Here is a 17,895-nt window from a genome sequence, read left to right as displayed (position 1 = left end):
ATATATATATATATATATATATATATATATATATGTGTGTGTGTGTGTGTGTGTGTGTGGTGTGTGTGTGTGTGTGTGTGTATTTGTATTTATACATATATACATATACATGTCTATATATATATTACATACATACACACACATACATACATACATTCATACATACATACATACATACATACATACATACATACATACATACATACATACATACATACATACATACATACATACATACATACATACATACATACATACATACATACATACATACATACATACATACATACATACATACATACATACATACATACATACTCTCCCACTGTCATGACTGCAAATGAACAGTGGAGATTACACGAAGAAAATACGGTTAGACACAAATAGCATGCAAGTAAATGTTTAATTCGAAAAATGTTTTCTTCCGATTTTTATTTCCTGATTTTGAATAAACTCATATGACACTGCCAGTACAAAGTTTACATAGTAATGTTTTATCTGTCTGTAAAACCAAGTACGTTGTCACATTGAATACCCGGTAACTGTACTGTTGAGTTGATCAGTGCCAAGGCGCGCGAAGATATGACCTAATTTGAAGACGTATAAATTTCCGTATTAAAATACCTTCATTTTCAAAATGTTGTGTTGATTCGAAATTTGAAATCTGAACGAACCTACTTCAGAATAAAATGGCGTACTCTGACTACTACAGTGTTCCACGGAAAACTTATGCTATGGCACAGTGGTGCATTCACAAACGTGTTGATAAACAAACGCTCGCGCAGGGAATAAGCTTACACCTATTTCTATCTCTACAAGTGAATTTGTTTGTATTTTACCTACACTAACAAATTATGTCGAAGTCCCTATTCCTGATTGTGCCGTATGATACGGTATAATTAAAGCAAAACGGTGCTGGGAACGTAACAACTTTGTTCCAGGCATGTCTAGGCCATTTGCGCTCTGTGTTTTATTGTCACTGACAGGCATACAGTCAACCCTGCCCGAGGCAAGAGTTCGCGGTTCATGGTTTTAACAAATATGTTCATTTTTAAACAAACTAACATTGCTTGAATTCTTGAATATACGATATGCTTGAATGGCTCCAAGTGAAATACAGGTTGTCTGAGCTGGATGGTCGGTGATGTACTGACATTCCACGTCATTTGTCAAAATATTCCATAACATCTGGATAAAGCTTAAACCTATTATTGAAAAGTAACATCTTTGATATCCTTTCGACAAAATTAATTCAAATTAAATACCCAATGTATTTATAAACCCCACCCCTAAAAAAACAATGAACACAGAAAGTAAATATGTATACATATCCGATTCGACAAAGGTAGAGTGTATAATATTACTTGGCAAGGTTGAATAAATACTTTCCTCGGTGAGTCTAATACTGTAATTTCAAACGATGACATCACCATATACGAACTGGTGATCAATTTCTATGTGTCCTAGATATTCAAAAAGGGTTAAAACCTCACAGGGCGTTGACCTTTGAACAAAACTACCACAAAACTGTCATTGCTGTAACATGAGAAAATACTGGGCTTTTTCTTCTACTTGACATGTTTTGACAGTACGAAGCGCTGAAATTTGCTGAATGTCGATTGTGAGATTTAGTTTATGCTACGCGCATAAGCACTTTGCTAAGGCCTAATAAAAACATATGTGTGCTTCCGGTAACCAAACCGACCCCAGAAAAAAAACCGCCGACCTTAGACTTTTTTGTTTTTCCGGAAAGATTTATTAAATACTTTAAGTTTTAGCATATTTTATGGGTCTCAGCCAACAAAAATAAAAATAAAAACATTTTCCTTTAACCTACCTACCCTAATTTTAGGGATCCGAAACAAATATTTTTTTTATTTGGCTAAAACATCTATTTTTTCGCATTTGCGAGATTTGATATTCAAATCTGCGTGTGCACTTTAGTTGACATTTTTTGCCTTTCACTCTCTACCAGTAAGCCAGTTTCTGCTGACCTTGGTTTAAACTTCACCAGGTTATTTATTCGAAAGGAATTCGGCAACGTCTCCATAAATGGAAACCTTTCCGGTCATTCACCCTATTGTTACAGTAGTTAACCATGCGTGCTTCAAGGAAATACCAATACAACAATACCATGCATGCTATGTTTTGACCGGCAGGCTTGACGCATGGAAACTCTCCAACGCATGCGTTCCTTTAGTAATATGTGTCTTTACTCTCATGTTACTTGTCAGTAAGGGGGTGTCATATACTTGTGATGACTACAAATTACTACATGACCCTGAAAGTGTCGACAGCTTCACACTTTTTACATTCCTATGTTCACATATATCTTTTGGGCTGCACCATGGATGTTTTACATCCATGCCTGCACTGACTCGGGATCGATGGCCCCATGGAGGTACACTGAAAACATGGGGACAACCTTGAGGTCAGGGACCACTTTGAGGACTCTACATACGTAGCATGCTGCTGCCTCCAAAATTGGCCTTACCTATATACCTGCAAGACAAATAGGCATCGGACACATCCTGGACTTCACATTCCTCTAAATAAACTGATAAAGATAACATTCTGATTTTTTCTATTAGTGCAAGATGCGAGGTATAATGATATTCAAATATGCAGATTACACTAATGAGCATTGTTTCGGTATTAAAACTCTATGCTAATGACCCTTAATCAATGTGGAATATTCATGTACCTCGGATCTTGCATTGTATAGATTTTTTTAAGGGAAAGTCTCCACATAATACCGGAAATAACAGGTTGTTGAAGGCTGTGTGTCATTGTTGAATTTATAGTTGACCGAGCATCGCGCAAAAGGGCATGTACAAGATAAATGAATCTGAATCCAAACATTTAAACAGTTATATCATCCGAGTCCCTTCGATAAACTCACTCTAGGTATGAAAAGTATGTTAAGTATGTATCCGCGATCTTCTTAACAACCAAAACAAATAAAATACTTGCATAAGTTTGGCCTTGGTCCTGGGCACAGAAAAAAAAAGTGCAGTTGTTGAATATAGCGCCAGTAACTTCGAATTCTTACCAGCAATAGATGAGTATCAATTGCCGAAACATATTCTTGTTTGGTTTGTTGAAACCGCGTTGTCAAGGGTCTTTGTTCTGAACCCAATACTACCCATAATGAGCACACATTGTAGACTGCAATATAAAGCCATCTAAATAAAAGTATAAAAATCGCCTAGAATTTTGGGCGATATTACCCTTAAAATAACATCGCCCGAAACCATGACTGAAGACATAGAGGTCCCTCTCTGGTTGTCAACATGGTTTGGTGTTACGCATTTCATTCCACCCATCTCATCTCTTTGTTGTATTAATAAAGTCAGCGCCAATATTGAGTGTTGGATAGTGCAAAAAGCCTAAACTCTTTTGGCTTTTCGTTGCCTCGCTTGAAACTGCTATCATGAAAACAAAACAAATGTAGTTAGGTGGGTCAGAGGGCGCTAGCCATTAGCATGACTTCTTTAGATTCGTAGAGAGAGAGAGAGAGAGAGAGAGAGAGAGAGAGAGAGAGAGAGAGAGATTCTGACACGAGGGGTGTCAGAGAGAGAGAGAGAGAGAGAGAGAGAGAGGGGGGATTCTGACACGAGGATGTCAGAGAGAGAGAGAGAGAGAGAGAGAGAGAGAGAGAGAGAGAGAGAGAGAGATTCTGACACGAGGGGTGTCATAGAGAGAGAGAGAGAGAGAGAGAGAGAGAGAGAGAGAGAGAGAGAGAGGTGGGGGAGGAGGAGACGGTGTGAAAAACCTTGACTATACGTGGCTATAGCGATGCAGTCTTCTCCAAGTCTGAAAATCGATGAAATTGCGGATGTGACTTGGACAAACCTTGGAAAACGTCTGAAATTCCAGACCTCCTCGAAACGGGATGCATAATCATTACATAACTTTTGTAGCACAAATTACTTTTGATATGTGAATCATTGACACACACGCGATGCGCTGACTCTTTCGCTGTAAAACGAATTTTGACATCTGTCAGCTGGTGTGTATAAATAGACCTCTGTATGATATAAATTTACACAAGAAAGCGTATGGCTATTTTACCTCCTGAAACATTGGGAGGGTTGGGGTTTGCAATTGAACATCGCCACAACGGACCCCCCCAAAAGAGAAAAAAAAAACAAAAGAGAAAAATAGAAACAAGACAACAAAAAGCTATATCCGCTAAACAGTGTAGACAGTCACAGCATGCCGTCCCTTCCACGTTCACATTACCATCTATTTATCACTGATGACACAAGTGTACAGCTTCAGATTTTGAAGGTCGTTGGATATGTGACAAAATAACTAAACACCGTCACGATTTTTTTTCAATATACACAAGTGTAATCATCTGGATAGAGACAAGTAAAAGCGCGGTTCACCAGCAGCGGTTCCGTGATTGAATGAGAAAATATTCCTCCCACCCGAGTAAATAAATAATTCATCATCACAAATACGGCTGAATAACCCGTCGTCCAAATTTGGGAATTTTGGGAGTGGTCAAAGTGTCACACAAGGCCAATACCGGAGATCGCTTTGCGATCTATATAATTCTGTCACATTATGCACATGTCGTTCACTCCAGTCCGTTCCTTTCTCTTGGCGCAAACACATAAATAACCAGGAAATTGCAGGGAACACCTTCTCACTTAAAAGATTATGATGACCTTTCGCCTGCCAGTCCAGTGAGTCACCACACAGAGACAACGGCCTGAACAGCTGGTAGTGGGAGTGCCCTCATGACGTCACCCTTGGTATAAATCCACTTTACTCGTCCTTGCATGCAACCTGTTGTGTATTACTTAAAACAGCAAAGTAGTTGTTTCAAAATAAATTCACCTTCAATGTGAAGTTCGCGATTTCACATAGCATCATGACCTCTTAAGTCCAATATTACATGGAGCATTATGTAATGTACATTCACATAGCGTACAATATATGCGTACGTACGCGTACGAGGTGACAAGTTTCGCACCGTGTGCAAAGCAACGATAGCTATGACATCACGAAAAACATTCCTGAAATTCCCACAGACCGTATCACAAACTTTGAATAAAATAGTTTAAAAAGTTTTATTAAGTCTGCAACCCATAAATAACGTTCTAAAAGTAAAAGTGTGTTTCTTTCGTATTATTCACACCTCTGTATAATTTTCAGAGCCCCCATACGTATATTCTGAAAGTGATGGGCGAGTTAGGGTGACTGCTCGGAGTAATAATACCTTACGCATGTAGTGATGAGTCATAAACAACTCGTCAGATATTTTCTCCATTTTAGGCGACACTCAACAAGTTGCGTAGACCTCAACTTTTGTGAAACTGAACCGCTGCCTCTGCGCACACACGAGCACAGTTCAACTACCTGAAGAACCTGAGCAAGGTGCTTTCCCGTGACAAGCTCAGCTGGGTAAGTTACCGCTCTTCGGAGCCTATTTCACCGATCCGATGGTACATGTGAACGTGAAACCATGCTGTGTGTTCGTACCGACTTGCTAGTTCGTGGTCCGATCAGCTGGGGACTCGGGCCGGGGGCATCGAGCAGTGTCTTGCCGATGGACGATAGCGTCCGTACACGTCACACAGGTTACTTTCCCAATCAAGTTGTACACTGTCTGAGTGAGTGTCTTTGCCGCCGAATAACCGCAATGTTAGAGTCGATCGTTTTACACGTTTCTTGAACTGTTGAACGACATGATACTCTCCGAGTTCTGATTCGATATGGCGTCTGGTTTCAGGTGTCACACTTCCTAAAGACATCTCTACTACCTCCATGCTAAAGATAACCAGCTCAGCAGTTTGTTTCAGAAGATGGGAGGGGCCGCCGAACGGGATGGAAGGGGGGAGGGTATGCCGTTTTTACCAGCTATTACGAATTCGATACCTGTCATTGCTAATTATTAACACGGTACATCGATTTTTGTGTATGTGTACAATCTCCCCGACGTTTGTTTGTTGTTTATTTCGTTGTCCATCCTCAGTTTTCGGCAATCACGTCAGTGTGTTCCCGGCATGGAGGACGTAGACCTCAAAATCTACTAGTAGTAGTACTACAACATCATGCATCATTGCATGCTTCTCGTACGTGCCAGACATAAGTATTAGTATTGGCAATCGCAGTTAGTCATCCAGAGCTAGTTTCACATATTCATACTTTTATTAGGTCAATAAAAGTTTATCCCGGGATATCGTTGAACCGTAGCTGTGGGACCGCTTGTATCCTGTAGCGGTTTGGCACAACAGGAAACCCTTGAATTTAAATGAGAATATCTATGACGGGAACGCGAGTAAAAAGGGCGAATGGTTACGTCTTTCACACTTTGCGGTGCCTTAGCTGTATCTGTAGTCACACGAAGGCAAGGGATGGAGATGTCTGGAAGTGCAGTAGCCAGTGCATTGGCAGTGCTGGTGTTCATGTGTTATACTCTGTGCAGCATCTTTTCATTTTCAGCGAATCTTTTTTCTCATTTTCAGAGCAATGATGCGTCTTTGTGTCAGCTTTTTAGGGTTTTCTGAATTTTAAAAAAATGTTGGTATTAACACCTGTGTACTTACTGGCATGAATTACATATATGATCAGCATAATTATAAGCAAGACTTCAATGTTTTGGCCTAAAATTGTACAATATATTTTATCAAAAATGTGCTCGCAGCAAACAACACTGTTACACATAAGTAGTCCTAAGATGTAAATAGATGGGTGATAAATTTGATAGTGGTACAGTTGTACTCGGTGAAAGGAAGGTTTATCTACAGTTGGTAACCCTACAGTCAATGGCCTTGGCTTCATTTGCATATGTTGACTGTAAGTCTGCTGACCAAATCAATGTCAAAAGTTCAATGTATCATGGATGTACCTGTCAGTACCTCCTACTTGTCCCTCTTCCTTTGCTGAATGTCAAATGCACGAACAGATAAAAAATTTCAACAGGATTTTAAGCGTCGCAATCTTTTGACCCGACTTGCATATTTAGTGTGACCTGAGTGGGGCTGATTTTCAGTCCAAGAATGCATGTTGCTTGTCTCAAACTATTCAGTGAAAAATCGGAAAACTGTAATGGTTGGTTGTCTGTTGTTAAGTCTGTCTACAAAAGCTCTATTATCCCCAGGTCAACCCTGTTTCTTGTCACTGATTATGGCTTGTTCTATTCGGTTAGAGCTAAAATGCAGACGCTACTTGAGAATTTCACAGAGGAGACTGAACTGGGATAAGAAACAGTCAGTAAACTTTACTTGTCCATTGAGTGCTACCTTAAAGAGCATCCAGTGTCTGCTTTCTCAAAAGAAATAAAAGTGTGCATCTATTTGAAGACACCACTTAGAAATTTCCATGGGTTGATCCTTGACACTGCGACATCACCTATGAGAAAGATCATGCATGCAGCTTGCAAAATAGCAGTTAACTCAAATGGAATGAAAACATATATTAAATACCAGTACATGACTCAAAAACAACACATCCAATCCCATTGAATATAATATTCTTTGACTTGCTCAAGTCATAGAGTAGAAAAGTTTCTACAGGAGGTGTCCCATACGTCACATCATGTTGTACAGATATAGATTTCAGGGGTAAGATTTGAAAGTCTGAAAGGTACTTTCAGGTTCATCTCAAATACTTATGTTCTGCCATTTAGTGAATTAAATTCTAATCTAGCACTTGTCCTCAGTTCCGGTGAGAGCTACATGAACCACTGTCCCTGAAACAGGCTTTCAGGAGCAGTACACCGACACTGAGGAGAGGTTCTAGACTAATAAAATTCACCTTCAACTAGACTGAAAATTGACCCTCAGCTAGACTGTTACACAACTCACCCTCAACCCTGCCTTAATTATGATATTTAGGCTAACAATGGTGCTGGATTGGAAAGAAAGCTCTTGGTCCTGAGAAGGTTCTGTCATGGAAAATTGTCAGTTTTATACACATATAATGTACATCCTTGGTAAGGTACATTTTCAGAGCCAGCCAGGTTCATGTTATTGTTTGATCTTCAGTTTTACTACAAACTCAACTATTGCTCTGTAGTATATTAGAAAAATAGAACAAACTATAGATCCAGACAAATGTATTAGATAAACAACTGGACATTTCCAAATGTGTATAGTAAATACAATAACCAGACTCCCAATAGTCTCATTAGTAATGAATTGCCTTTGGTCAGGGGTTAAATTACAATCCAGAAAAAGTAATGGTCCATAATAATCTTGGTGACAAATTGCCAGGTTTGTTTACAATCTTAAGTTGCTAAGCTGGGTTAATGTAGTTTTGAATAATAATCGTGGTCTGTCTGACACAGTAGACATTAATATCCATTGGAGACCTATTCAGTGGTGATAGATGTGGTATATATAGCTACTGCACGGGTCCATATGCAGCTGTTCCTTTTATGGGAGAAAATAAAATTCAAACAAGAATGAGAGGACAGAGTGTGAGTGATATTTCTCAACAAGGAAGACAGATGTACATTACATCAGGGACAGAAATATGTTTTTCAAGATTTTTGTATTACCGTATGTTTTTTCGCTGGATTATAAAACAAATATTATACAAAGTACAGGTTAGAGATTTAATAGCATATATGTACGATTAGCCATTTTGGATTACATGATGTTCAAGAGCACCATCAAGGTTTACATGTAGCTGGTGGTTTTACACAGCCTAGTCTGGTGATCCTTTTATACCGTGCTGTTTCAACAGTATCACAAATTAGAGAGTCCGTGCAAATGAAAAATGATGTCCCAGGATATTTCTCAAGCCTCTGGACTTGCCTACCCTGGAAGTGAAACCCATCATTGATAAAATTAGTCCTCTGTTTACCAAGTTGGGTTTTACTGTATGAACAACTGATGGCACCAGTGCAAAAATAGTTTGATCTGCAAGTTCCTGGAAAATTTTCAATACTTCCATAAAGTCACACTGGTAAATGTGAACTTTTAAAGAAGTACCAAGGCCACGGTATAATAGCATCAGAATTGTATCTTTTCGCTTAACATGTAGTAGAAGTAGGCCAAATGGTACTTCCCATATCAAATGCATATACATGTAGTTAAGCACTGAACATTCCTGAGTGTTTTGGCCAAGACAACAGTGCTACTTGATGCATGTCGTTGCTGGGATTGTTGTTGCACTTTGGTCAGAATCCTCATCTGATTCACAAAAGCCTATTGTTCTTGTCAGGCTTTGTCAGTGGATGTCACTAATTGAACTCTTTGATGCCACTCTGTTTCAGCAGAAATAACAATGACCTTTGCTTGTTAAATTGGTTAGTCAGCATTTAATTCCCCTCTATGACCGTGATACCCTAGAAACACACATTGAACTTCACATATCCCAGTGCAATGGGGTTGGTATTGCCCAGTCCTGTCTTTATCCCTGGTATTGATGGACCTCTGCACTGCAAAAAGGGGACGGTGAGCAAACCGTTATTCGTGGAAGTTTTGGGAATTCAAAAGCAGATGAAAAGCTACAGCATTTGTGCTGGGGAAATCAAATGGTCAGGCAAAATATTTAAGAGAAAATGGAATGATGGCCTGATTAAGATATTTACTAACTGACCCTTGTTAGACATGTCCAATATGGTGTATTTCTCCCACGTAGATATTTGACATGTATAAAAGTTGAATTCAAGGTCAAGTGTGAAGAAAGTACTTCTCCCTATCATCAAAACATACACAATTATTTTGACACCTGACCATGAATCTGCCTGGTAGGGTGAATCACAGTGTCATATAAATTTAAATACTCTACTGGTATATACAGTGGTTTGCATTGAACCAATTGGCAATACAGGAATGAAACATGCTGTCCAAATTGAGGAGTGGCCAACACTGTAAGGTGTAATTATTGTCTAGGTGGTAAATATCAATTGATCAAGAAGAAATCAACACTACAAAAGTTGGAACATTGTCTGGAAGGAGGTCACGCACAGTCAAAACAACACCACACATCCACACTCATCCCCTGAACTTCGAGAACACATCATTTGCAAAAGTTTGGTTTGTGCGGATCTGGTGGTGGTCTTTTGACTACGTCTGACCTCCTTCCAGACAATATGTTTCAACCTTCGCAGGTGTTGATTTCTTCTGTTTGACTGCATTACAGCATAGCAGATTCTAACACCGGAAAATGTTGGCAACTCCTCAATTTAAACAATATGTATATTTCCTGTATTGCCTACTGTTCAATTATTCAAATTAATCACCAACAATCGTTAACAAATTCCTCAGAAAAGTGGATCGTAGTACAACAAAAAGAATTCGCCCAAAATAGGATAATGGTTCATTGTAGTGTCATGATTCTAAAATATACTGCAATTATTCTGTCATAATTGAGTTCAAAACAATACCTGCTACTGTATAGCTGGTATTCATATAATGTGACTTAAGCCAATTTATTTCATGTTATGCCACGTAAAATAACGTAAGAGGTATTTGCGTTTTCATAATGCTTTCAGCTATTTGTGTGCTATCAGTTTGATGAGGCAATTCTAGCTTTTAAAAGTATAATCTTTCATCGATGATATTTTAGCTTCTTGATATTTTTCAAAGCCAACAGTTGTTAGTATATGCAGAGATAATGGAATATTTGAGGTTAATTGAAGCATAATGTTTCAGCTCCCTATGGGCTCGCTGTCATCGCTGAGAAATTATCATACTTATTTTCTTTATAACTGATATCAATAACAATGATCCAGGTCCCTCCAGCAGAATTCTTCAACTCATAATAATTCATCATCAGTTTTGTACAGCCACAAGCAAGACTTCGTCAAACGACAGCTTGACTTGGCCAGGTTTCTGTCCTATTCGCATGAATTATAATTATACCTAAATTGAAATTAATTGTTATAAATTTATAATCCGAATAAAGTCACCCGGATGCCTAATGACAGGTAACATCATTATTTGAACATTAATAATTAAATAGATGGTGATTCATACCCCGATAATGGACTCAGCAAATATACTTTATGGGTTTGCAGAATATTATTTCATAGGGTTGAAGTACAAATGGATAATAGTCAGCTATACCATAACCCAGACACGAATGCCTTTATCTGCAATAGTGAACTTGCATATTGTATAAAATAGAATTGTGTTTGTAAGGCCAAATACTTATCTATTTCAACCCACCAAGAAAATCAGAAAGTCTACGCATTTTGTAGAACAAAAAGTATAATCGAAAGACGTCATTTCTTTAAATTCATATGACTTTTCCATTTTAAAGGTCATATGATTGTGTTTTAAATTATCAGGGCACTGCATTCTTTAATCTCTGGGAATCACATACAAACAAGGCCTTATGTTTGGCATATGCACAGATCTTGATATATCTGTTTCCCTTTTTTACGGAATAGATGTACGGGAAAAATTCATGTACTGAAACCAAACATTGTACAGCGTAATGCTGTGTTTGCATTATTACTCATTGGATGTTAAGTCAAAAATATGAGTGAAATTTTGCACGGTATTTTCCCCTGATTTATCAGTCTACAGAACAAATTTTTAATAAATTATGGTTTTTGCATCATACTTGATATCCAACATCAATGTCAAATATAAAAATATATAATAGTCAGATATTTATCACTTTCAAGCATCCCTGTCTACCATATTACGTGTTCCCAGTAATATTCCGGCCTATGTGTCATTTGTTGAGTAGAACTCTTTAACTTTGATTATAATTTATATTGAATTGGTAACAGTACTTGTACCAGAACATTATCCAAGTCTTTGTTGGTCTATTCATCATGTTCGGAATGTAATATCATCGGCTTATGGGAAATTGGGAAATTTTATCTGTGTAACTGAGCCCTACAAGTCTGTTAACATAAATCAAATAGCGCTGACACAGCGGATGAAGGTAATGTAGGGATAGCTTTCTGATTCTTCCAGAAGATTAGCTGGCTAGAGAGGTGTTTGTCAAAATTGTCCCCAGGATTTGTTCAATTTTGAATGGCATATAATGCATACGTTGTTTTTCGAATCAGTTTATTGGCTAGATTTAAAGCTAGCGTGATCTATTATTTTCTGGTTATGGTGAGTCATTGTAACACACACTATGGAATCATCTCGTGTCTGATAATGTTGAGCAGTCTCAGACAGATCACTACCTCCTGCTCCCAAATCGTCAGTCGTAAAACTCTAAAAACTGTTAAACGGTTTATATCTCTCAAGAGGTAGTAAAAAGTTCAGTCAGGCAGTTGTATACAGACACACTGAAGATAATGGCTGCCTTTACAGTCATATTAGGTCAAGGGTCACTTGAGGTCATGGGTCACTTTAGGTCACAGTTTGCTTGAGGTCACAAACGTCTAGTCTGAGACAGTTGGGGAGACCAGTACGCTGATGCACTTTATCCATAAATTCCGTCAACCTTATGTGCCCCCAGTGGCGTGGTTGGATTGTTGAGTTTCCATATCATGTTTGCTGGATAACATAAACAATACTAACATGTGATATTGTCTCTTGAAAACATTTGCATGTCAGCAATATCATTGCATGAAAACCATACTGGAGCCTCCAAGGAATATTTCACATTGTAAAACCTATATGCATTCATTTTGAGAAAGTCGTAAAATTAAACTATATTTCATCCATCCCATGAAGTTTGAAAACAGTTTTATGAGTCCATTACACAATGAATTAATAACGCTAGTAAACCCATAGCTTTGGGAACAGCCATCATAAATCTTGTCATTGCATTAGATCCAGGTGTGGTATGTTAATTAGAAATGTGTGCATAAATTTTAATGTTGTATCGCCAACACTTTGCATTGTGCTCTGTACATTCACTTCATAGCACCTATGAAATCTCAAAATCAGACTCTGTCACTTGAAAGGCATATTTAGTGCATTACTTGCATAAATTGTATAGGTTCAATGTGATACAATCACTGTGCAAAAATACCTGTCGTCAGTATGGATCCTGGTCACAACTTAGAAAATTCACATACAGTGTATACCAGTTGTATAAAGTTACTTCGCCGTGCATCTGTTCCTGTCATGGTTGATGTCAAGAGCAATTTATGTGTCCTTATTCACACCAGATGTCAAACTGGTGGCTGAGTTTCGAAAGCCATTTAATTTCTTTCCTCTCTGATACTTGTACATGTAGATGGATTTCAAACATCAAATTCTAGTATTGAAAACGGTGTCATAGTCTGACCGAGGAGTCTCAAGCAAAACTGAAGAAATTAATGTGTCAAAACTTCCAAAAAACTATCTTAAAAATCCTTTATCTACCAATAATGAATATCTACTAAGTTATTACAGAGAGCAATTACATTTCCTTGGATTTTCCTGGCAAAATGCACGGAGCAAAGATGACTGGGGAAAACTGTGATCGAGTTGTCCTGAAACATTTAAATGTCAAAAATTATATGACATTAACCCTTTGACCACTGTGGTTTGAACCAATCCCATTGTTTTCTTTGGTAAAGTTGGACCTCAAGATGGGGAAATGGGGGTTAAAGGGTTAAATACAAGATACAAATGTACAAGAAAGTGTATCAAGAGTACATGTAGCTGTGCAAGTTCAGAATGCAATGAAATTCCAAGACAGTGTTTAATTCCAAGAGCGTGTTACCTACTATTTAATGCAAGATAAGTTGGTAGTGTGGAAATCTTTCTGGTCTGATTCTGCAGCATCCTTTTAAAAGTCCAAAATATAAAATATTCACAGACCAAGAAGTCCAAAATATAAAATATTCACAGACCTAGTTCCTTCCATCATTGATTTACATGTAATTTTCACATGCTACATACATGTATTCGTACGTGTAGTGTTGAAGTTTGTCAAACAGTCTGCACAGACTCATCTAAACATACACTGTGCATTCATTCCTACATGTAAATATTTGCAATACCATGTGTTCATTAAAAGAGTAAGTATAAGACCTGAGGATCACCCTGTTCACATTTCACACTGTAGTACTGAAAATCAATATTGAAAATCTGATCGATGATAGAATTAGGTGCAGATGTGGAATGTGAATTGATTTGATGGAGTCTTGCTCAGTGTCAAAGCTAGACAATGGTCACCGATAGACTCCTCCTCTGATAGTGTCTGGGGAACTCAATAAAACTGTTCATCTAAAATCTACTGGAGGTATATAATTTGCAAGAAATTTCTTTGCACGTGGAAAGGTATTCATTATCAGGAGGTGAAGAACATGGATGGACAATTTTTCCACAGGATTGGGCGGGAAGTTTGATTTTCTTGTGCAGTTAGGCAATTTTTAAGGACCAATGGGTCGGCAGAAAGCATGATTTAGTGTTGTTGAATTCAGTCTTTTGGGGATTGCTGCTGATTGTGAACTTGTACATGTACATGTATGCAGCAAGGAGATACCAGTAGCTCCAGGGGTTTTTGTAATGGGAGATGGCAGTACCAGGAACCTGTGTCTTCAGGAAAATGCCAGCAGTTAGAATTTATAAACCTTCAATAGAGTGTTTGATGTACAGCTGTGGCTTGCTACTTCTTTACAGTGTTTGTACTGGCAGTCCCTGCCTTGTACTGTATATTACATTGAAGTGTTGATGTGTGAACAGCTCTTGAGGTTAAGATGGCAGTGCACTGGTATTTTCAGCTTCTCTATGGCTTTTATAAGGCCAAAAAAAAAAATATGTGCTGTTCCGATAACATGGTTTTCAAAAATAGGGTAGGTAGGTAGGGAAATTTTTTTTTTTTCATTTTTTTTTTATTTCTCAATGTGCATATTGTACGCGTTCAAACAAACTACCAGTGAACAATTTCCTCATGAAACGCACTCAAATTGAATACCAATATATTAAAATAAAATATTCATCAGTAGAATTGAAGTGTGTGGTTTATTAGACTGCCACGGAAATTGATATGGCTGAATAACAATTCTTTGACAGGAAAGTGAACTGTTTATCCAAAGGTAAATCCTCAGCTTTTTGCAGTCACTCCCAAGAAAAACGCACATACTTTATGTTGAAGTTAAAATGTTTGTAGCGTCGCCAACCTGTATATTTGTCTGCTGTACTTCCAACCACGGCCCAGCAGCATCACTGGCACATTCAACTAGAATAGAGTACATTTTATATTCAGAAAAACCTGGATGGTGTTCCTCCAAAATTTCTTCGAATGTTCGGTTCTGTTTAACAGAAGACAAAATCGACCATTCTTCGCCATGATCGCATTTGCGAAACAAAATTGAGTACACATTATGTCCATCGCGAGTCACCATTTTGTTTGAGACGAGGCCTGCTATAAGTAGGGATACCAGGCCCTTTTTTGTTCTTGGTTAAACTTACTTGAATTGTATGTTTTCTTGAAGATCTTGTCTCAGGATTCAAAAAACTGTTTGAATGATGGTTCTCTAGCTCTTGTCTACTTCCAGGGTTATGATTTTTTTAGAATTAAAATATGCTTGATTTTTTTGACAAATGGTCAAAAAATTTCAACATATGGCTACGAGTCATTTTGTGGGTATCCCTATGAAAAAATATAGTTGTATAATAACATTAATTCTCTAACTAATCTGCTTTAAAATACTTTTTGTGCAATATATTGTGAGAGTACGGTATAAGGAGCTTTTGTTTTCTTTACACAGAAACTTGAAAATGCTAAAAAATTTTGTGAGACAGAGTTGAAAATTGGACGGCACCGTGTATACTACCAGTCAAAAAGCTATTTTTCGCCATTTTCAAACTACTGTAACTTTCAGAGTTTTTAAGCTAGCTCTGTCAAATTTTGGACAGTTAAACTTGAGTGATAACAAAAAAGAATAAATATATTTTAGATCTGTAAAATTTCTTAAATGTTACATTTGAGAAATTCTGATATTCAAAAAACCAAAAATCATAGGAATATGAATAAAATAAGTCATTGTTCAACTGATCAAGTCACAGTACAGAATAATCCCCCTGGAGCTGCCCTTTTTTACACAAGAATATTACTCCCCCCTAAAAAGCTGTCATCTTGTTGTACTCAATTTTCCTGTAGCATTGAAATCTAGAGTCAGGGTTATGATTTTTTCCTTTCCTTTCCTTAGATTTTTCATTCTCTCTTCATTTGCCCGTCTTTCAACTTGTCTTGTTTATCATTCCCGATTCCTGCACTACCCCTGTCTGTCATTTTCCCCAGTTTACGTTAATGCTGTGTAAAAATAAAGGTTGTTTACATACATTTATTATAATAATAACCATGGCATGCCGACTTTATTCCCATACATCATTGACAGAGTATTCATTTCTGTTGTCAAATATCATTTTGTAAATTTTGTGTAACATCAACAGATGAAAAATGAACACAGTTTAATGTTCGCAAAACTACCAGGGTTAACGTTTGAAAACAGCTGATTGTAGCGTTGGCAGTTTGGGGCTGTTCAACGAAGTACGTACGTACGTACGGCAAAATTCACGGTAAATTCCGAACTCACAGATTTTGAAACTACTCAGAATTGACCTTAACACACAGTTTTTGGTGTACGGGTTTATATTTTAATGATAGAATGACTATAAACAGTAAAGTTGACCAAAAGTTTGCTCGATTCACTATGACAAAACACTTCCGGGTTTTCACTTGGCCTGCATAAAAGGCCGCGCTGTGCATGGCGCGGTTCGGAAATGACAACAAGAATGTAAATGAAAGATGACATCAAAAAACGGCCATGAAAATGCTTCAAACTTTCCACAAATTGAATATAACAGTTTCTGTTTGGTATACTAACTCCGATCACTGAAAATTGTCCCTGCATTTTAGCGAAAACCTACAAAACGTCGTTTAGGCACTGAACAACATACTGTAACGAGCCATTCCATTCTAACATAGGAAGTAGTGGCCATGAGAAATGTGCGTGCCGCGCCAGTACGGCACGCTGTATGGCGAAAAATAATGCTTGATTTTGAGCGCTAAAATGACACGATATTTTTTTCTTTATTTTCAAAAAAAACCCGACACGATCGCAAGCGTAGCACTCGGAGCTTTTTATCGAAAATTCTATTGAATTAGACCTAATACTTTTGAGATGCAGCAGTTTGAAAACCGGAAACCGTTCAGTGTGCAACAACTGTCAGTGTCATGTCGCAAGTTGTCATGCACCACTTCATGATCACTTCGATAAGAATGACGTATTAGTTCTCGCGTGATTCGCGCGATTTGTCATAGTTCTCGCGTGATTTCATGCGTTTCACGTTTTTTCATATCGTTATTTTTACTTCCGGGTTTACGAGGCTCTAAAAAGTCTAGGGTCGGGGGGTTAAAATTGGGGTAGGTCGGGTTATCGGAACAGCACATATTTTTTTTTTTGGCCTAAATGGTGCTGATATGGTATGCCCTGAAAATGTCTGCAGCTGTGGTATGAGACAACCAGTTATCTACAGCAGCTACATGTATGTCTGGTCAACAAGTATTCTGTTAAATCCATATGGTCTATTCCAAGCTGTCATCAATTCCTGAACATGAAATTTGTTACTTGAGTATGCAGGAAGTTAATCTTTTTTTTCCCACTTACTGTAGTACGTGATCGGCCCATGACATTTCTTAAATGTAAGAAAATTAAAATCAAGCCAAATTCTGAGAGATTGAGTAATTTCAGTACTTCAAAGATAAACATTTGTATGCTGCTGTTGATGGGTGTTGAACAGATTAAATAATTTTAACCGTTTAAATGCCAAAGTCAGTTTTTTTGTGTGGCCTTTACAAAAAATAGCGATGACAATTTGTTTCACTTCATGACAATTTTTTTCGGATTTCCCCAAAATTTTTATCAGAAACTGTAAATAATGACAAATTATGTACATTTGCTCCAAAATTATCAAAATAGTTGCAGGAAAATTCATAAAAATCGGTAAACTGTCGCACAAAAAGTTTGGTTGGAAAAATTACAGGACTCAAAGGAAACTTGCAGACAAGATCTTG

The 17,895-nt window shown here is 37.7% G+C and overlaps 1 protein-coding gene across 1 annotated transcript in view; it reads left to right on the top strand.

The window, feature by feature from the left end:
• The first annotated feature begins 5,253 nt into the window (after positions 1–5,253).
• Positions 5,254–17,895, top strand: part of LOC139137492 (thyroid receptor-interacting protein 6-like) — a 34,481-nt gene continuing 21,839 nt past the window's right edge. Inside the window, 1 exon segment of the mRNA XM_070705632.1 lies at positions 5,254–5,418. The gene's annotated coding sequence lies outside the window, so the exon portion shown is untranslated.

Source organism: Ptychodera flava, chromosome 7 (assembly GCF_041260155.1).
Source record: "Ptychodera flava strain L36383 chromosome 7, AS_Pfla_20210202, whole genome shotgun sequence".
NCBI classification, from domain to species: Eukaryota; Metazoa; Hemichordata; class Enteropneusta; family Ptychoderidae; genus Ptychodera; species Ptychodera flava.
Note: the sequence above shows the minus strand (reverse complement) of the source record. Positions and strands in the feature narration are given on the sequence as shown.